The sequence below is a fragment of the Drosophila novamexicana genome, unplaced genomic scaffold (genome assembly GCF_003285875.2).
Source record: "Drosophila novamexicana strain 15010-1031.04,08,12 unplaced genomic scaffold, DnovRS2.1 tig00000974-arrow-arrow-pilon, whole genome shotgun sequence".
Taxonomy (NCBI): Eukaryota; Metazoa; Arthropoda; class Insecta; order Diptera; family Drosophilidae; genus Drosophila; species Drosophila novamexicana.
This window is the reverse complement of record NW_020824834.1, coordinates 190,381-212,772: the sequence shown is the minus strand read 5'-3', so window position 1 is coordinate 212,772 and position 22,392 is coordinate 190,381.

Below are 22,392 nucleotides of genomic sequence, written 5' to 3'. Positions count from 1 at the left end.
AATCTAGACGGAAAACCATGAAGAAAAAGCCAAACTTCGTGGAAATCGGATGAGATTTGACCGAGTTATGGGGGTGGTCATTTTTGACCCATGTCTATATACGAATCTTGGGGTAAGATTTGGACATGAATTTCGACTAAAAAATCGGTGTCGAGATTTGAATGCCAGATTAATCTAGAGGGAAAACCATGAAGAGAAAGCCAAACTTCGTAGAAATCGGATGAGATTTGACCGAGTTATGGGGGTGGTCATTTTTGACCCATGTCTATATACGAATCTTGGGGTAAGATTTGGACATGAATTTCGACTAAAAATCGATGTTCAGATTTGAATGCTAGATTAATCTAGAGGGAAAACCATGAAGAAAAATCTAAACTTCGTGGCAATCGGATGAGATTTGGCCGAGATATGGGGGTGGTAATTTTTGACCCATGTCTATATACGAATCTTGGGGTAAGATTTGGACATGAATTTCGACTAAAAAATCGGTGTCGAGATTTGAATGCCAGATTAATCTAGACGGAAAACCATGAAGAAAAAGCCAAACTTCGTGGAAATCGGATGAGATTTGACCGAGTTATGGGGGTGGTCATTTTTGACCCATGTCTATATACGAATCTTGGGGTAAGATTTGGACATGAATTTCGACTAAAAAATCGGTGTCGAGATTTGAATGCCAGATTAATCTAGACGGAATACCATGAAGAAAAAGCTAAACTTCGTGGAAATCGGATGAGATTTGGCCGAGATATGGGGGTTGTAATTTTTGACCCATGTCTATATACGAATCTTGGGGTAAGATCTAGACATGAATTTCGACTAAAAAATCGGTGTCGAGATTTGAATGCCAGATTAATCTAGAGGGAAAACCATGAAGAAAAAGCCAAACTTCGTGAAAATCGGATGAGATTTGACTGAGTTATGGGGGTTGTAATTTTTGACCCATGTCTATATACGAATCTTGGGGTAAGATCTAGACATGAATTTCGACTAAAAAATCGGTGTCGAGATTTGAATGCCAGATTAATCTAGAGGGAAAACCATGAAGAAAAAGCCAAACTTCGTGAAAATCGGATGAGATTTGACTGAGTTATGGGGGTGGTAATTTTTGACCCATGTCTATATACGAATTTTGGGGTAAGATTTGGAGATGAATTTCGACTAAAAATCGATGTTCAGATTTGAATGCCACATTAATCTAGAAGGAAAACCATGAAGAAAAAGCCAAACTTCGTGGAAATCGGATGAGATTTGACCGAGTTATGGGGGTGGTAAATTTTGACCCATGTCTATATACCAATCTTGGGGTAAGATTTGGACATGAATTTCGACTAAAAAATCGGTGTCGAAATTTGAATGCCAGATTAATCTAGAGGGAAAACCATGAAGAAAAAGCCAAACTTCGTGGAAATCGGATGAGATTTGGCCGAGATATGGGGGTGGTAATTTTTGACCCATGTCTATATACGAATCTTGGGGTAAGATCTGGACATGAATTTCGACTAGAAAATCGGTGTCGAGATTTGAATGCCAGATTAATCTAGACGGAAAACCATGAAGAAAAAGCTAAACTTCGTGGAAATCGGATGAGATTTGGCCGAGTTATGGGGGTGGTCATTTTTGACCCATGTCTATATACGAATCTTGGGGTAAGATTTGGACATGAATTTCGACTAAAAAATCGGTGTCGAGATTTGAATGCCAGATTAATCAAGACGGAAAACCATGAAGAAAAAGCCAAACTTCGTCGAAATCGGATGAGATTTGACCGAGTTATGGGGGTGGTCATTTTTGACCCATGTCTATATACGAATCTTTGGGTAAGATTTGGACATGAATTTCGACTAAAAAATCGGTGTTCAGATTTGAATGCCAGATTAATCTAGAGGGAAAACCATGAAGAAAAAGCCAAACTTTGTGGAAATCGGATGAGATTTGACCGAGTTATGGGGGTGGTAACTTTTGACCCATGTCTATATACGAATCTTGGGGTAAGATTTGGACATGAATTTCGACTAAAAAATCGGTGTCGAGATTTGAATGCCAGATTAATCTAGAGGGAAAACCATGAAGAAAAAGCCAAACTTCGTGGAAATCGGATGAGATTTGACCGAGTTATGGGGGTGCTCATTTTTGACCCATGTCTATATACGAATCTTGGGGTAAGATTTGGACATGAATTTCACCTAAAAAATCGGTGTCGAGATTTGAATGCCAGATTAATCTAGAGGGAAAACCATGAAGAAAAAGCCAAACTTCGTGGAAATCGGATGAGATTTTACCGAGTTATGGGGGTGGTAATTTTTGACCCATGTCTATATACGAATCTTGGGGTAAGATTTGGACATAAATTTCACCTAAAAAATCGGTGTCGAGATTTGAATGCCAGATTAATCTAGAGGGAAAACCATGAAGAAAAAGCCAAACTTCGTGAAAATCGGATGAGATTTGACCGAGTTATGGGGGTGGTAACTTTTGACCCATGTCTATATACCAATCTTGGGGTAAGATTTGGACATGAATTTCGACTAAAAAATCTCTGTTCAGATTTGAATGCCAGATTAATCTAGAGGGAAAACCATGAAGAAAAAACCAAACTTCGTGGAAATCGGATGAGATTTGGCCGAGATATGGGGGTGGCAACTTTTAACCCATGTCTATATACGAATCTTGGGGTAAGATTTGGACATGAATTTCGACTAAAAAATCGGTGTCGAGATTTGAATGCCAGATTAATCTAGGGGAAAAACCATGAAGAAAAAGCTAAACTTCGTGGAAATCGGATGAGATTTGGCCGAGTTATGGGGGTGGTAATTTTTGACCCATGTCTATATACCAATCTTGGGGTAAGATTTGGACATAAATTTCGACTAAAAAATCGGTGTTCAGATTTGAATGCCAGATTAATCCTAAGGGAAAACCATGAAGAAAAAACCAAACTTCGTGGAAATCGGATGAGATTTGGCCGAGATATGGGGGTGGTAAATGTTGACCCATGTCTATATACGAATCTTGGGGTAAGATTTGGACATGAATTTCGACTAAAAAATCTCTGTTCAGATTTTAATGCCAGATTACTCTAGAGGGAAAACCATGAAGAAAAATCTAAACTTCGTGGAAATCGGATGAGATTTGGCCGAGATATGGGAGTGGTAACTTTTGACCCATGTCTATATACGAATCTTGGGGTAAGATTTGGACATGAATTTCGACTAAAAAATCTCTGTTCAGATTTGAATGCCAGATTAATCTAGAGGGAAAACCATGAAGAAAAGGCCAAACTTCGTGAAAATCGGATGAGATTTGGCCGAGTTATGGGGGTGGTCATATTTGACCCATGTCTATATACGAATCTTGGGGTAAGAATTGGATATGAATTTTGACTAAAAAATCGGTAACGAGATTTGAATGCCAGATTAATCTAGAGGGAAAACCATGAAGAAAAAGCTAAACTTCGTGAAAATCGGATGAGGATTGACCGAGTTATGGGGGTGGTAATTTTTAACCCATGTCTATATACGAATCTTGGGGTAAGATTTGGACATGAATTTCGACAAAAAAAATCGGTGTCGAGATTTGAATGCCAGATTAATCTAGAGGGAAAACCATGAAGAAAAAGCCAAACTTCGTGGAAATCGGATGAGATTTGGCCGAGATATGGGGGTGGTAACTTTTGACCCATGTCTATATACGAATCTTGGGGTAAGATTTGGACATGAATTTCGACTAAAAAATCGGTGCTCAGATATGAATGCCAGATTAATCTAGAGGGAAAACCATGAAGAAAACGCCAAACTTCGTGGAAATCGGATGAGATTTGACCGAGTTATGGGGGTGGTCATTTTTGACCCATGTCTATATACGAATCTTGGGGTAAGATTTGGACATGAATTTCGACTAAAAAATCGGTGTCGAGATTTGAATGCCAGATTAATCTAGACGGAAAACCATGAAGAAAAAGCCAAACTTCGTGAAAATCGGATGAGATTTGGCCGAGATATGGGGGTGGTAACTTTTAACCCATGTCTATATACGAATCTTGGGGTAAGATTTGGACATGAATTTCGACTAAAAAATCTCTGTTCAGATTTGAATGCCAGATTACTCTAGAGGGAAAACCATGAAGAAAAATCTAAACTTCGTGGAAATCGGATGAGATTTGCCCGAGATATGGGAGTGGTAACTTTTGACCCATGTCTATATACGAATCTTGGGGTAAGATTTGGACATGAATTTCGACTAAAAAATCTCTGTTCAGATTTGAATGCTAGATTAATCTAGAGGGAAAACCATGAAGAAAAGGCCAAACTTCGTGAAAATCGGATGAGATTTGGCCGAGTTATGGGGGTGGTCATATTTGACCCATGTCTATATACGAATCTTGGGGTAAGATTTGGACATGAATTTCACCTAAAAAATCGGTGTCGAGATTTGAATGCCAGATTAATCTAGAGGGAAAACCATGAAGAAAAAGCCAAACTTCGTGGAAATCGGATGAGATTTGACCGAGTTATGGGGGTGGTAATTTTTGACCCATGTCTATATACGAATCTTGGGGTAAGATTTGGACATGAATTTCACCTAAAAAATCGGTGTCGAGATTTGAATGCCAGATTAATCTAGAGGGAAAACCATGAAGAAAAAGCCAAACTTCGTGAAAATCGGATGAGATTTGACCGAGATATGGGGGTGGCAACTTTTAACCCATGTCTATATACGAATCTTGGGGTAAGATTTGGACATGAATTTCGACTAAAAAATCGGTGTCGAGATTTGAATGCCAGATTAATCTAGAGGGAAAACCATGAAGAAAAAGCCAAACTTCGTGAAAATCGGATGAGATTTGACCGAGATATGGGGGTGGCAACTTTTAACCCATGTCTATATACGAATCTTGGGGTAAGATTTGGACATAAATTTCGACTAAAAAATCGGTGTTCAGATTTGAATGCCAGATTAATCCTAAGGGAAAACCATGAAGAAAAAACCAAACTTCGTGGAAATCGGATGAGATTTGGCCGAGATATGGGGGTGGTAAATGTTGACCCATGTCTATATACGAATCTTGGGGTAAGATTTGGACATGAATTTCGACTAAAAAATCGGTGTCGAGATTTGAATGCCAGATTAATCTAGAGGGAAAACCATGAAGAAAAAGCCAAACTTCGTGGAAATCGGATGAGATTTGACCGAGTTATGGGGGTGCTCATTTTTGACCCATGTCTATATACGAATCTTGGGGTAAGATTTGGACATGAATTTCACCTAAAAAATCGGTGTCGAGATTTGAATGCTAGATTAATCTAGAGGGAAAACCATGAAGAAAAAGCCAAACTTCGTGGAAATCGGATGAGATTTGACCGAGTTATGGGGGTGGTAATTTTTGACCCATGTCTATATACGAATCTTGGGGTAAGATTTGGACATGAATTTCACCTAAAAAATCGGTGTCGAGATTTGAATGCCAGATTAATCTAGAGGGAAAACCATGAAGAAAAAGCCAAACTTCGTGAAAATCGGATGAGATTTGACCGAGTTATGGGGGTGGTAACTTTTGACCCATGTCTATATACCAATCTTGGGGTAAGATTTGGACATAAATTTCGACTAAAAAATCGGTGTTCAGATTTGAATGCCAGATTAATCCTAAGGGAAAACCATGAAGAAAAAACCAAACTTCGTGGAAATCGGATGAGATTTGGCCAAGATATGGGGGTGGTAAATTTTGACCCATGTCTTTATACGAATCTTGGGGTAAGATTTGGACATGAATTTCGACTAAAAAATCTCTGTTCAGATTTGAATGCCAGATTACTCTAGAGGGAAAACCATGAAGAAAAATCTAAACTTCGTGGAAATCGGATGAGATTTGCCCGAGATATGGGAGTGGTAACTTTTGACCCATGTCTATATACGAATCTTGGGGTAAGATTTGGACATGAATTTCGACTAAAAAATCTCTGTTCAGATTTGAATGCTAGATTAATCTAGAGGGAAAACCATGAAGAAAAGGCCAAACTTCGTGAAAATCGGATGAGATTTGGCCGAGTTATGGGGGTGGTCATATTTGACCCATGTCTATATACGAATCTTGGGGTAAGATTTGGACATGAATTTCACCTAAAAAATCGGTGTCGAGATTTGAATGCCAGATTAATCTAGAGGGAAAACCATGAAGAAAAAGCCAAACTTCGTGGAAATCGGATGAGATTTGACCGAGTTATGGGGGTGGTAATTTTTGACCCATGTCTATATACGAATCTTGGGGTAAGATGTGGACATGAATTTCACCTAAAAAATCGGTGTCGAGATTTGAATGCCAGATTAATCTAGAGGGAAAACCATGAAGAAAAAGCCAAACTTCGTGAAAATCGGATGAGATTTGACCGAGATATGGGGGTGGCAACTTTTAACCCATGTCTATATACGAATCTTGGGGTAAGATTTGGACATGAATTTCGACTAAAAAATCGGTGTCGAGATTTGAATGCCAGATTAATCTAGGGGAAAAACCATGAAGAAAAAGCTAAACTTCGTGGAAATCGGATGAGATTTGGCCGAGTTATGGGGGTGGTAATTTTTGACCCATGTCTATATACCAATCTTGGGGTAAGATTTGGACATAAATTTCGACTAAAAAATCGGTGTTCAGATTTGAATGCCAGATTAATCCTAAGGGAAAACCATGAAGAAAAAACCAAACTTCGTGGAAATCGGATGAGATTTGACCGAGTTATGGGGGTTGTAATTTTTGACCCATGTCTATATACGAATCTTGGGGTAAGATCTAGACATGAATTTCGACTAAAAAATCGGTGTCGAGATTTGAATGCCAGATTAATCTAGAGGGAAAACCATGAAGAAAAAGCCAAACTTCGTGAAAATCGGATGAGATTTGACTGAGTTATGGGGGTGGTAATTTTTGACCCATGTCTATATACGAATTTTGGGGTAAGATTTGGAGATGAATTTCGACTAAAAATCGATGTTCAGATTTGAATGCCACATTAATCTAGAAGGAAAACCATGAAGAAAAAGCCAAACTTCGTGGAAATCGGATGAGATTTGACCGAGTTATGGGGGTGGTAAATTTTGACCCATGTCTATATACCAATCTTGGGGTAAGATTTGGACATGAATTTCGACTAAAAAATCGGTGTCGAAATTTGAATGCCAGATTAATCTAGAGGGAAAACCATGAAGAAAAAGCCAAACTTCGTGGAAATCGGATGAGATTTGGCCGAGATATGGGGGTGGTAATTTTTGACCCATGTCTATATACGAATCTTGGGGTAAGATCTGGACATGAATTTCGACTAGAAAATCGGTGTCGAGATTTGAATGCCAGATTAATCTAGACGGAAAACCATGAAGAAAAAGCTAAACTTCGTGGAAATCGGATGAGATTTGACCGAGTTATGGGGGTGGTCATTTTTGACCCATGTCTATATACGAATCTTGGGGTAAGATTTGGACATGAATTTCGACTAAAAAATCGGTGTCGAGATTTGAATGCCAGATTAATCAAGACGGAAAACCATGAAGAAAAAGCAAAACTTCGTCGAAATCGGATGAGATTTGACCGAGTTATGGGGGTGGTCATTTTTGACCCATGTCTATATACGAATCTTGGGGTAAGATTTGGACATGAATTTCGACTAAAAAATCGGTGTTCAGATTTGAATGCCAGATTAATCTAGAGGGAAAACCATGAAGAAAAAGCCAAACTTTGTGGAAATCGGATGAGATTTGACCGAGTTATGGGGGTGGTAACTTTTGACCCATGTCTATATACGAATCTTGGGGTAAGATTTGGACATGAATTTCGACTAAAAAATCGGTGTCGAGATTTGAATGCCAGATTAATCTAGAGGGAAAACCATGAAGAAAAAGCCAAACTTCGTGGAAATCGGATGAGATTTGACCGAGTTATGGGGGTGCTCATTTTTGACCCATGTCTATATACGAATCTTGGGGTAAGATTTGGACATGAATTTCACCTAAAAAATCGGTGTCGAGATTTGAATGCCAGATTAATCTAGAGGGAAAACCATGAAGAAAAAGCCAAACTTCGTGGAAATCGGATGAGATTTGACCGAGTTATGGGGGTGGTAATTTTTGACCCATGTCTATATACGAATCTTGGGGTAAGATTTGGACATAAATTTCACCTAAAAAATCGGTGTCGAGATTTGAATGCCAGATTAATCTAGAGGGAAAACCATGAAGAAAAAGCCAAACTTCGTGAAAATCGGATGAGATTTGACCGAGTTATGGGGGTGGTAACTTTTGACCCATGTCTATATACCAATCTTGGGGTAAGATTTGGACATGAATTTCGACTAAAAAATCTCTGTTCAGATTTGAATGCCAGATTAATCTAGAGGGAAAACCATGAAGAAAAAACCAAACTTCGTGGAAATCGGATGAGATTTGGCCGAGATATGGGGGTGGCAACTTTTAACCCATGTCTATATACGAATCTTGGGGTAAGATTTGGACATGAATTTCGACTAAAAAATCGGTGTCGAGATTTGAATGCCAGATTAATCTAGGGGAAAAACCATGAAGAAAAAGCTAAACTTCGTGGAAATCGGATGAGATTTGGCCGAGTTATGGGGGTGGTAATTTTTGACCCATGTCTATATACCAATCTTGGGGTAAGATTTGGACATAAATTTCGACTAAAAAATCGGTGTTCAGATTTGAATGCCAGATTAATCCTAAGGGAAAACCATGAAGAAAAAACCAAACTTCGTGGAAATCGGATGAGATTTGGCCGAGATATGGGGGTGGTAAATGTTGACCCATGTCTATATACGAATCTTGGGGTAAGATTTGGACATGAATTTCGACTAAAAAATCTCTGTTCAGATTTGAATGCCAGATTACTCTAGAGGGAAAACCATGAAGAAAAATCTAAACTTCGTGGAAATCGGATGAGATTTGGCCGAGATATGGGAGTGGTAACTTTTGACCCATGTCTATATACGAATCTTGGGGTAAGATTTGGACATGAATTTCGACTAAAAAATCTCTGTTCAGATTTGAATGCCAGATTAATCTAGAGGGAAAACCATGAAGAAAAGGCCAAACTTCGTGAAAATCGGATGAGATTTGGCCGAGTTATGGGGGTGGTCATATTTGACCCATGTCTATATACGAATCTTGGGGTAAGAATTGGATATGAATTTTGACTAAAAAATCGGTAACGAGATTTGAATGCCAGATTAATCTAGAGGGAAAACCATGAAGAAAAAGCTAAACTTCGTGAAAATCGGATGAGGATTGACCGAGTTATGGGGGTGGTAATTTTTAACCCATGTCTATATACGAATCTTGGGGTAAGATTTGGACATGAATTTCGACAAAAAAAATCGGTGTCGAGATTTGAATGCCAGATTAATCTAGAGGGAAAACCATGAAGAAAAAGCCAAACTTCGTGGAAATCGGATGAGATTTGGCCGAGATATGGGGGTGGTAACTTTTGACCCATGTCTATATACGAATCTTGGGGTAAGATTTGGACATGAATTTCGACTAAAAAATCGGTGCTCAGATATGAATGCCAGATTAATCTAGAGGGAAAACCATGAAGAAAACGCCAAACTTCGTGGAAATCGGATGAGATTTGACCGAGTTATGGGGGTGGTCATTTTTGACCCATGTCTATATACGAATCTTGGGGTAAGATTTGGACATGAATTTCGACTAAAAAATCGGTGTCGAGATTTGAATGCCAGATTAATCTAGACGGAAAACCATGAAGAAAAAGCCAAACTTCGTGAAAATCGGATGAGATTTGGCCGAGATATGGGGGTGGTAACTTTTAACCCATGTCTATATACGAATCTTGGGGTAAGATTTGGACATGAATTTCGACTAAAAAATCTCTGTTCAGATTTGAATGCCAGATTACTCTAGAGGGAAAACCATGAAGAAAAATCTAAACTTCGTGGAAATCGGATGAGATTTGCCCGAGATATGGGAGTGGTAACTTTTGACCCATGTCTATATACGAATCTTGGGGTAAGATTTGGACATGAATTTCGACTAAAAAATCTCTGTTCAGATTTGAATGCTAGATTAATCTAGAGGGAAAACCATGAAGAAAAGGCCAAACTTCCTGAAAATCGGATGAGATTTGGCCGAGTTATGGGGGTGGTCATATTTGACCCATGTCTATATACGAATCTTGGGGTAAGATTTGGACATGAATTTCACCTAAAAAATCGGTGTCGAGATTTGAATGCCAGATTAATCTAGAGGGAAAACCATGAAGAAAAAGCCAAACTTCGTGGAAATCGGATGAGATTTGACCGAGTTATGGGGGTGGTAATTTTTGACCCATGTCTATATACGAATCTTGGGGTAAGATTTGGACATGAATTTCACCTAAAAAATCGGTGTCGAGATTTGAATGCCAGATTAATCTAGAGGGAAAACCATGAAGAAAAAGCCAAACTTCGTGAAAATCGGATGAGATTTGACCGAGATATGGGGGTGGCAACTTTTAACCCATGTCTATATACGAATCTTGGGGTAAGATTTGGACATGAATTTCGACTAAAAAATCGGTGTCGAGATTTGAATGCCAGATTAATCTAGAGGGAAAACCATGAAGAAAAAGCCAAACTTCGTGAAAATCGGATGAGATTTGACCGAGATATGGGGGTGGCAACTTTTAACCCATGTCTATATACGAATCTTGGGGTAAGATTTGGACATAAATTTCGACTAAAAAATCGGTGTTCAGATTTGAATGCCAGATTAATCCTAAGGGAAAACCATGAAGAAAAAACCAAACTTCGTGGAAATCGGATGAGATTTGGCCGAGATATGGGGGTGGTAAATGTTGACCCATGTCTATATACGAATCTTGGGGTAAGATTTGGACATGAATTTCGACTAAAAAATCGGTGTCGAGATTTGAATGCCAGATTAATCTAGAGGGAAAACCATGAAGAAAAAGCCAAACTTCGTGGAAATCGGATGAGATTTGACCGAGTTATGGGGGTGCTCATTTTTGACCCATGTCTATATACGAATCTTGGGGTAAGATTTGGACATGAATTTCACCTAAAAAATCGGTGTCGAGATTTGAATGCTAGATTAATCTAGAGGGAAAACCATGAAGAAAAAGCCAAACTTCGTGGAAATCGGATGAGATTTGACCGAGTTATGGGGGTGGTAATTTTTGACCCATGTCTATATACGAATCTTGGGGTAAGATTTGGACATGAATTTCACCTAAAAAATCGGTGTCGAGATTTGAATGCCAGATTAATCTAGAGGGAAAACCATGAAGAAAAAGCCAAACTTCGTGAAAATCGGATGAGATTTGACCGAGTTATGGGGGTGGTAACTTTTGACCCATGTCTATATACCAATCTTGGGGTAAGATTTGGACATAAATTTCGACTAAAAAATCGGTGTTCAGATTTGAATGCCAGATTAATCCTAAGGGAAAACCATGAAGAAAAAACCAAACTTCGTGGAAATCGGATGAGATTTGGCCAAGATATGGGGGTGGTAAATTTTGACCCATGTCTTTATACGAATCTTGGGGTAAGATTTGGACATGAATTTCGACTAAAAAATCTCTGTTCAGATTTGAATGCCAGATTACTCTAGAGGGAAAACCATGAAGAAAAATCTAAACTTCGTGGAAATCGGATGAGATTTGCCCGAGATATGGGAGTGGTAACTTTTGACCCATGTCTATATACGAATCTTGGGGTAAGATTTGGACATGAATTTCGACTAAAAAATCTCTGTTCAGATTTGAATGCTAGATTAATCTAGAGGGAAAACCATGAAGAAAAGGCCAAACTTCGTGAAAATCGGATGAGATTTGGCCGAGTTATGGGGGTGGTCATATTTGACCCATGTCTATATACGAATCTTGGGGTAAGATTTGGACATGAATTTCACCTAAAAAATCGGTGTCGAGATTTGAATGCCAGATTAATCTAGAGGGAAAACCATGAAGAAAAAGCCAAACTTCGTGGAAATCGGATGAGATTTGACCGAGTTATGGGGGTGGTAATTTTTGACCCATGTCTATATACGAATCTTGGGGTAAGATTTGGACATGAATTTCACCTAAAAAATCGGTGTCGAGATTTGAATGCCAGATTAATCTAGAGGGAAAACCATGAAGAAAAAGCCAAACTTCGTGAAAATCGGATGAGATTTGACCGAGATATGGGGGTGGCAACTTTTAACCCATGTCTATATACGAATCTTGGGGTAAGATTTGGACATGAATTTCGACTAAAAAATCGGTGTCGAGATTTGAATGCCAGATTAATCTAGGGGAAAAACCATGAAGAAAAAGCTAAACTTCGTGGAAATCGGATGAGATTTGGCCGAGTTATGGGGGTGGTAATTTTTGACCCATGTCTATATACCAATCTTGGGGTAAGATTTGGACATAAATTTCGACTAAAAAATCGGTGTTCAGATTTGAATGCCAGATTAATCCTAAGGGAAAACCATGAAGAAAAAACCAAACTTCGTGGAAATCGGATGAGATTTGGCCGAGATATGGGAGTGGTAAATGTTGACCCATGTCTATATACGAATCTTGGGGTAAGATTTGGACATGAATTTCGACTAAAAAATCGGTGTCGAGATTTGAATGCCAGATTAATCTAGAGGGAAAACCATGAAGAAAAAGCCAAACTTCGTGGAAATCGGATGAGATTTGACCGAGTTATGGGGGTGCTCATTTTTGACCCATGTCTATATACGAATCTTGGGGTAAGATTTGGACATGAATTTCACCTAAAAAATCGGTGTCGAGATTTGAATGCTAGATTAATCTAGAGGGAAAACCATGAAGAAAAAGCCAAACTTCGTGGAAATCGGATGAGATTTGACCGAGTTATGGGGGTGGTAATTTTTGACCCATGTCTATATACGAATCTTGGGGTAAGATTTGGACATGAATTTCGACTAAAAAATCTCTGTTCAGATTTGAATGCCAGATTAATCTAGAGGGAAAACCATGAAGAAAAAGCCAAACTTCGTGAAAATCGGATGAGATTTGACCGAGATATGGGGGTGGCAACTTTTAACCCATGTCTATATACGAATCTTGGGGTAAGATTTGGACATAAATTTCGACTAAAAAATCGGTGTTCAGATTTGAATGCCAGATTAATCCTAAGGGAAAACCATGAAGAAAAAACCAAACTTCGTGGAAATCGGATGAGATTTGGCCGAGATATGGGGGTGGTAAATGTTGACCCATGTCTATATACGAATCTTGGGGTAAGATTTGGACATGAATTTCGACTAAAAAATCGGTGTCGAGATTTGAATGCCAGATTAATCTAGAGGGAAAACCATGAAGAAAAAGCCAAACTTCGTGGAAATCGGATGAGATTTGACCGAGTTATGGGGGTGCTCATTTTTGACCCATGTCTATATACGAATCTTGGGGTAAGATTTGGACATGAATTTCACCTAAAAAATCGGTGTCGAGATTTGAATGCTAGATTAATCTAGAGGGAAAACCATGAAGAAAAAGCCAAACTTCGTGGAAATCGGATGAGATTTGACCGAGTTATGGGGGTGGTAATTTTTGACCCATGTCTATATACGAATCTTGGGGTAAGATTTGGACATGAATTTCACCTAAAAAATCGGTGTCGAGATTTGAATGCCAGATTAATCTAGAGGGAAAACCATGAAGAAAAAGCCAAACTTCGTGAAAATCGGATGAGATTTGACCGAGTTATGGGGGTGGTAACTTTTGACCCATGTCTATATACCAATCTTGGGGTAAGATTTGGACATAAATTTCGACTAAAAAATCGGTGTTCAGATTTGAATGCCAGATTAATCCTAAGGGAAAACCATGAAGAAAAAACCAAACTTCGTGGAAATCGGATGAGATTTGGCCTAGATATGGGGGTGGTAAATTTTGACCCATGTCTTTATACGAATCTTGGGGTAAGATTTGGACATGAATTTCGACTAAAAAATCTCTGTTCAGATTTGAATGCCAGATTACTCTAGAGGGAAAACCATGAAGAAAAATCTAAACTTCGTGGAAATCGGATGAGATTTGCCCGAGATATGGGAGTGGTAACTTTTGACCCATGTCTATATACGAATCTTGGGGTAAGATTTGGACATGAATTTCGACTAAAAAATCTCTGTTCAGATTTGAATGCTAGATTAATCTAGAGGGAAAACCATGAAGAAAAGGCCAAACTTCGTGAAAATCGGATGAGATTTGGCCGAGTTATGGGGGTGGTCATATTTGACCCATGTCTATATACGAATCTTGGGGTAAGATTTGGACATGAATTTCACCTAAAAAATCGGTGTCGAGATTTGAATGCCAGATTAATCTAGAGGGAAAACCATGAAGAAAAAGCCAAACTTCGTGGAAATCGGATGAGATTTGACCGAGTTATGGGGGTGGTAATTTTTGACCCATGTCTATATACGAATCTTGGGGTAAGATTTGGACATGAATTTCACCTAAAAAATCGGTGTCGAGATTTGAATGCCAGATTAATCTAGAGGGAAAACCATGAAGAAAAAGCCAAACTTCGTGAAAATCGGATGAGATTTGACCGAGATATGGGGGTGGCAACTTTTAACCCATGTCTATATACGAATCTTGGGGTAAGATTTGGACATGAATTTCGACTAAAAAATCGGTGTCGAGATTTGAATGCCAGATTAATCTAGGGGAAAAACCATGAAGAAAAAGCTAAACTTCGTGGAAATCGGATGAGATTTGGCCGAGTTATGGGGGTGGTAATTTTTGACCCATGTCTATATACCAATCTTGGGGTAAGATTTGGACATAAATTTCGACTAAAAAATCGGTGTTCAGATTTGAATGCCAGATTAATCCTAAGGGAAAACCATGAAGAAAAAACCAAACTTCGTGGAAATCGGATGAGATTTGGCCGAGATATGGGGGTGGTAAATGTTGACCCATGTCTATATACGAATCTTGGGGTAAGATTTGGACATGAATTTCGACTAAAAAATCTCTGTTCAGATTTGAATGCCAGATTACTCTAGAGGGAAAACCATGAAGAAAAATCTAAGCTTCGTGGAAATCGGATGAGATTTGGCCGAGATATGGGAGTGGTAACTTTTGACCCATGTCTATATACGAATCTTGGGGTAAGATTTGGACATGAATTTCGACTAAAAAATCTCTGTTCAGATTTGAATGCCAGATTAATCTAGAGGGAAAACCATGAAGAAAAGGCCAAACTTCGTGAAAATCGGATGAGATTTGGCCGAGTTATGGGGGTGGTCATATTTGACCCATGTCTATATACGAATCTTGGGGTAAGAATTGGATATGAATTTTGACTAAAAAATCGGTAACGAGATTTGAATGCCAGATTAATCTAGAGGGAAAACCATGAAGAAAAAGCTAAACTTCGTGAAAATCGGATGAGTATTGACCGAGTTATGGGGGTGGTAACTTTTGACCCATGTCTATATACGAATCTTGGGGTAAGATTTGGACATGAATTTCGACTAAAAAATCGGTGCTCAGATATGAATGCCAGATTAATCTAGAGGGAAAACCATGAAGAAAACGCCAAACTTCGTGGAAATCGGATGAGATTTGACCGAGTTATGGGGGTGGTCATTTTTGACCCATGTCTATATACGAATCTTGGGGTAAGATTTGGACATGAATTTCGACTAAAAAATCGGTGTCGAGATTTGAATGCCAGATTAATCTAGACGGAAAACCATGAAGAAAAAGCCAAACTGCGTGAAAATCGGATGAGCTTTGGCCGAGATATGGGGGTGGTAAATTTTAACCCATGTCTTTATACGAATCTTGGGGTAAGATTTGGACATGAATTTCGACTAAAAAATCTCTGTTCAGATTTGAATGCCAGATTACTCTAGAGGGAAAACCATGAAGAAAAATCTAAACTTCGTGGAAATCGGATGAGATTTGGCCGAGATATGGGAGTGGTAACTTTTGACCCATGTCTATATACGAATCTTGGGGTAAGATTTGGACATGAATTTCGACTAAAAAATCTCTGTTCAGATTTGAATGCTAGATTAATCTAGAGGGAAAACCATGAAGAAAAGGCCAAACTTCGTGAAAATCGGATGAGATTTGGCCGAGTTATGGGGGTGGTCATATTTGACCCATGTCTATATACGAATCTTGGGGTAAGAATTGGATATGAATTTTGACTAAAAAATCGGTGACGAAATTTGAATGCCAGATTAATCTAGAGGGAAAACCATGAAGAAAAAGCTAAACTTCGTGAAAATCGGATGAGATTTGGCCGAGATATGGGGGTGGTAACTTTTGACCCATGTCTATATACGAATCTTGGGGTAAGATTTGGACATGAATTTCGACTAAAAAATCGGTGCTCAGATATGAATGCCAGATTAATCTAGAGGGAAAACCATGAAGAAAACGCCAAACTTCGTGGAAATCGGATGAGATTTGACCGAGTTATGGGGGTGGTCATTTTTGACCCATGTCTATATACGAATCTTGGGGTAAGATTTGGACATGAATTTCGACTAAAAATCGATGTTCAGATTTGAATGCCAGATTAATCTAGACGGAAAACCATGAAGAAAAAGCCAAACTTCGTGAAAATCGGATGAGATTTGGCCGAGATATGGGGGTGGTAACTTTTAACCCATGTCTATATACGAATCTTGGGGTAAGATTTGGACATGAATTTCGACTAAAAAATCGGTGTCGAGATTTGAATGCCAGATTAATCTAGAGAAAAAACCATGAAGAAAAAACCAAACTTCGTGGAAATCGGATGAGATTTGGCCAAGATATGGGGGTGGTAAATTTTGACCCATGTCTATATACGAATCTTGGGGTAAGATTTGGACATGAATTTCGACTAAAAAATCTCTGTTCAGATTTGAATGCCAGATTAATCTAGAGGGAAAACCATGAAGAAAAGGCCAAACTTCGTGAAAATCGGATGAGATTTGGCCGAGTTATGGGGGTGGTCATATTTGACCCATGTCTATATACGAATCTTGGGGTAAGAATTGGACATGAATTTTGACTAAAAAATCGGTGACGAGATTTGAATGCCAGATTAATCTAGAGGGAAAGCCATGAAGAAAAAGCCAAACTTCGTGAAAATCGGATGAGATTTGGCCGAGTTATGGGGGTGGTCATATTTGACCCATGTCTATATACGAATCTTGGGGTAAGAATTGGATATGAATTTTGACTAAAAAATCGGTGACGAAATTTGAATGCCAGATTAATCTAGAGGGAAAACCATGAAGAAAAAGCTAAACTTCGTGAAAATCGGATGAGATTTGGCCGAGATATGGGGGTGGTAACTTTTGACCCATGTCTATATACGAATCTTGGGGTAAGATTTGGACATGAATTTCGACTAAAAAATCGGTGCTCAGATATGAATGCCAGATTAATCTAGAGGGAAAACCATGAAGAAAACGCAAAACTTCGTGGAAATCGGATGAGATTTGACCGAGTTATGGGGGTGGTCATTTTTGACCCATGTCTATATACGAATCTTGGGGTAAGATTTGGACATGAATTTCGACTAAAAATCGATGTTCAGATTTGAATGCCAGATTAATCTAGACGGAAAACCATGAAGAAAAAGCCAAACTTCGTGAAAATCGGATGAGATTTGGCCGAGATATGGGGGTGGTAACTTTTAACCCATGTCTATATACGAATCTTGGGGTAAGATTTGGACATGAATTTCGACTAAAAAATCGGTGTCGAGATTTGAATGCCAGATTAATCTAGAGAAAAAACCATGAAGAAAAAACCAAACTTCGTGGAAATCGGATGAGATTTGGCCAAGATATGGGGGTGGTAAATTTTGACCCATGTCTATATACGAATCTTGGGGTAAGATTTGGACATGAATTTCGACTAAAAAATCTCTGTTCAGATTTGAATGCCAGATTAATCTAGAGGGAAAACCATGAAGAAAAGGCCAAACTTCGTGAAAATCGGATGAGATTTGGCCGAGTTATGGGGGTGGTCATATTTGACCCATGTCTATATACGAATCTTGGGGTAAGAATTGGACATGAATTTTGACTAAAAAATCGGTGACGAGATTTGAATGCCAGATTAATCTAGAGGGAAAGCCATGAAGAAAAAGCCAAACTTCGTGAAAATCGGATGAGATTTGACCGAGTTATGGGGGTGGTAATTTTTAACCCATGTCTATATACGAATCTTGGGGTAAGATTTGGACATGAATTTCGACTAAAAAATCTCTGTTCAGATTTGAATGCCAGATTAATCCTAAGGGAAAACCATGAAGAAAAATCCAAACTTCGTGAAAATCGGATGAGATTTGACCGAGTTATGGGGGTGGTAACTTTTGACCCATGTCTATATACCAATCTTGGGGTAAGATTTGGACATGAATTTCGACTAAAAAATCTCTGTTCAGATTTGAATGCCAGATTAATATAGAGGGAAAACCATGAAGAAAAAACCAAACTTCGTGGAAATCGGATGAGATTTGGCCGAGATATGGGGGTGGCAACTTTTAACCCATGTCTATATACGAATCTTGGGGTAAGATTTGGACATGAATTTCGACTAAAAAATCGGTGTCGAGATTTGAATGCCAGATTAATCTAGGGGAAAAACCATGAAGAAAAAGCTAAACTTCGTGGAAATCGGATGAGATTTGGCCGAGATATGGGGGTGGTAAATTTTGACCCATGTCTATATACGAATCTTGGGGTAAGATTTGGACATGAATTTCGACTAAAAAATCTCTGTTCAGATTTGAATGCCAGATTACTCTAGAGGGAAAACCATGAAGAAAAATCTAAACTTCGTTGAAATCGGATGAGATTTGGCCGAGATATGGGAGTGGTAACTTTTGACCCATGTCTATATACGAATCTTGGGGTAAGATTTGGACATGAATTTCGACTAAAAAATCTCTGTTCAGATTTGAATGCTAGATTAATCTAGAGGGAAAACCATGAAGAAAAGGCCAAACTTCGTGAAAATCGGATGAGATTTGGCCGAGTTATGGGGGTGGTCATATTTGACCCATGTCTATATACGAATCTTGGGGTAAGAATTGGATATGAATTTTGACTAAAAAATCGGTGACGAGATTTGAATGCCAGATTAATCTAGAGGGAAAACCATGGAGAAAAATCTAAACTTCGTGGAAATCGGATGAGATTTGGCCGAGATATGGGGGTGGTAACTTTTGACCCATGTCTACATACGAATCTTGGGGTAAGATTTGGACATGAATTTCGACTAAAAAATCGGTGCTCAGATATGAATGCCAGATTAATCTAGAGGGAAAACCATGAAGAAAACGCCAAACTTCGTGGAAATCGGATGAGATTTGACCGAGTTATGGGGGTGGTCATTTTTGACCCATGTCTATATACGAATCTTAGGGTAAGATTTGGACATGAATTTCGACTAAAAATCGATGTTCAGATTTGAATGCCAGATTAATCTAGACGGAAAACCATGAAGAAAAAGACAAACTTCGTGAAAATCGGATGAGATTTGGCCGAGATATGGGGGTGGTAACTTTTAACCCATGTCTATATACGAATCTTGGGGTAAGATTTGGACATGAATTTCGACTAAAAAATCGGTGTCGAGATTTGAATGCCAGATTAATCTAGAGAAAAAACCATGAAGAAAAAACCAAACTTCGTGGAAATCGGATAAGGTTTGGCCAAGATATGGGGGTGGTAAATTTTAACCCATGTCTTTATACGAATCTTGGGGTAAGATTTGGACATGAATTTCGACTAAAAAATCTCTGTTCAGATTTGAATGCCAGATTACTCTAGAGGGAAAACCACGAAGAAAAATCTACACTTCGTGGAAATCGGATGAGATTTGGCCGAGATATGGGAGTGGTAACTTTTGACCCATGTCTATATACGAATCTTGGGGTAAGATTTGGACATGAATTTCGACTAAAAAATCTCTGTTCAGATTTGAATGCCAGATTAATCTAGAGGGAAAACCATGAAGAAAAGGCCAAACTTCGTGAAAATCGGATGAGATTTGGCCGAGTTATGGGGGTGGTCATATTTGACCCATGTCTATATACGAATCTTGGGGTAAGAATTGGACATGAATTTTGACTAAAAAATCGGTGACGAGATTTGAATGCCAGATTAATCTAGAGGGAAAGCCATGAAGAAAAAGCCAAACTTCGTGAAAATCGGATGAGATTTGACCGAGTTATGGGGGTGGTAATTTTTAACCCATGTCTATATACGAATCTTGGGGTAAGATTTGGACATGAATTTCGACTAAAAAATCTCTGTTCAGATTTGAATGCCAGATTAATCCTAAGGGAAAACCATGAAGAAAAATCCAAACTTCGTGAAAATCGGATGAGATTTGACCGAGTTATGGGGGTGGTAACTTTTGACCCGTGTCTATATACCAATCTTGGGGCAAGATTTGGACATGAATTTCGACTAAAAAATCTCTGTTCAGATTTGAATGCCAGATTAATATAGAGGGAAAACCATGAAGAAAAAACCAAACTTCGTGGAAATCGGATGAGATTTGGCCGAGATATGGGGGTGGCAACTTTTAACCCATGTCTATATACGAATCTTGGGGTAAGATTTGGACATGAATTTCGACTAAAAAATCGGTGTCGAGATTTGAATGCCAGATTAATCTAGAGGGAAAACCATGAAGAAAAAGCCAAACTTCGTGGAAATCGGATGAGATTTGGCCGAGATATGGGGGTGGTAACTTTTGACCCATGTCTATATACGAATCTTGGGATTAGATTTGGACATGAATTTCGACTAAAAAATCTCTGTTCAGATTTGAATGCCATATTACTCTAGAGGGAAAACCATGAAGAAAACGCCAAACTTCGTGGAAATCGGATGAGATTTGACCGAGTTATGGAGGTGGTCATTTTTGACCCATGTCTATATACGAATCTTGGGGTAAGATTTGGACATAAATTTCGACTAAAAAAGATCGATAAGATTTGGACATGAATTTCGTGAAAATCGGATGAGATTTGACCGAGTTATGGGGATGGTAAATTTTGACCCATGTCTTTATACGAATCTTGGGGTAAGATTTGGACATGAATTTCGACTAAAAAATCGATGTTCAGATTTGAATGCCAGATTAATCTAGAGGGAAAACCATGAAGAAAAAGCTAAACTTCGTGGAAATCGGATGAGATTTGGCCGAGATATGGGGGTGGTAATTTTTGACCCATGTCTATATACGAATCTTGGGGTAAGATTTGGACATGAATTTCGACTAAAAAATCGATGTTCAGATTTGAATGCCAGATTAATCTAGAGGGAAAACCATGAAGAAAAAGCCAAACTTCGTGGAAATCGGATGAGATTTGGCCGAGATATGGGGGTGGTAACTTTTAACCCATGTCTATATACGAATCTTGGGGTAAGATTTGGACATGAATTTCGACTAAAAAATCGGTGTCGAGATTTGAATGCCAGATTAATCTAGACGGAATACCATGAAGAAAAAGCTAAACTTCGTGGAAATCGGATGAGATTTGGCCGAGATATGGGGGTGGTAACTTTTGACCCATGTCTATATACGAATCTTGGGGTAAGATTTGGACATAAATTTCGACTAAAAAATCGGTGTTCAGATTTGAATGCCAGATTAATCTAGAGGGAAAACCATGAAGAAAAAGCCAAAGTTCGTGAAAATCGGATGAGATTTGACCGAGTTATGGCCGTGAAGAAAAATCCTATATCATATATACATATATTCTATTTTAGAAGCTATATGTCAAGTTAGGTGACTCTAGTTCTTATTATTTACCAAAATTGCCCAAAAAACAGGATATCGATATCGATTTTTATCGATTGCTTCTTGGAAACGGAGTAAGTTATCGATTATCGGAAACAAACTCGATCTGCGCGGGAGCTAGGAGCATCTACATCTAAAATTTCAAGTCTCTAGCTCTTATAGGTTCTGAGATCCTTGCGTTCATACATTCGGTCAGACTGACGGACGGACGGACGGACAGACAGACGAACATGGCTAGATCGACTCAGCTATTTATGCTGATCAAGAATATATATGCTTTATGGGGTCGGAGTTGCTTCCTTCTGTCTGTTACATACATTTGGCTTTCGCACAAATACAATATACCCTTATACCCATTTTTAATGGGTTCAGGGTATAATTAAATGTACAAGCTTGTGTAGTCAAAAAGTAGCTGTGAGCATACATAATTTTAGCTTGCTTTATGCAAATCTTCTAGAGAAAAGCTTAATTGGACCAGCTTGGCGCTCAGCCTGATCTCGAAAGACCTGCACTGTAAGATGTCAACATATATATGTATATATGTCGTAGAAACTAGTTTTCCGTATATA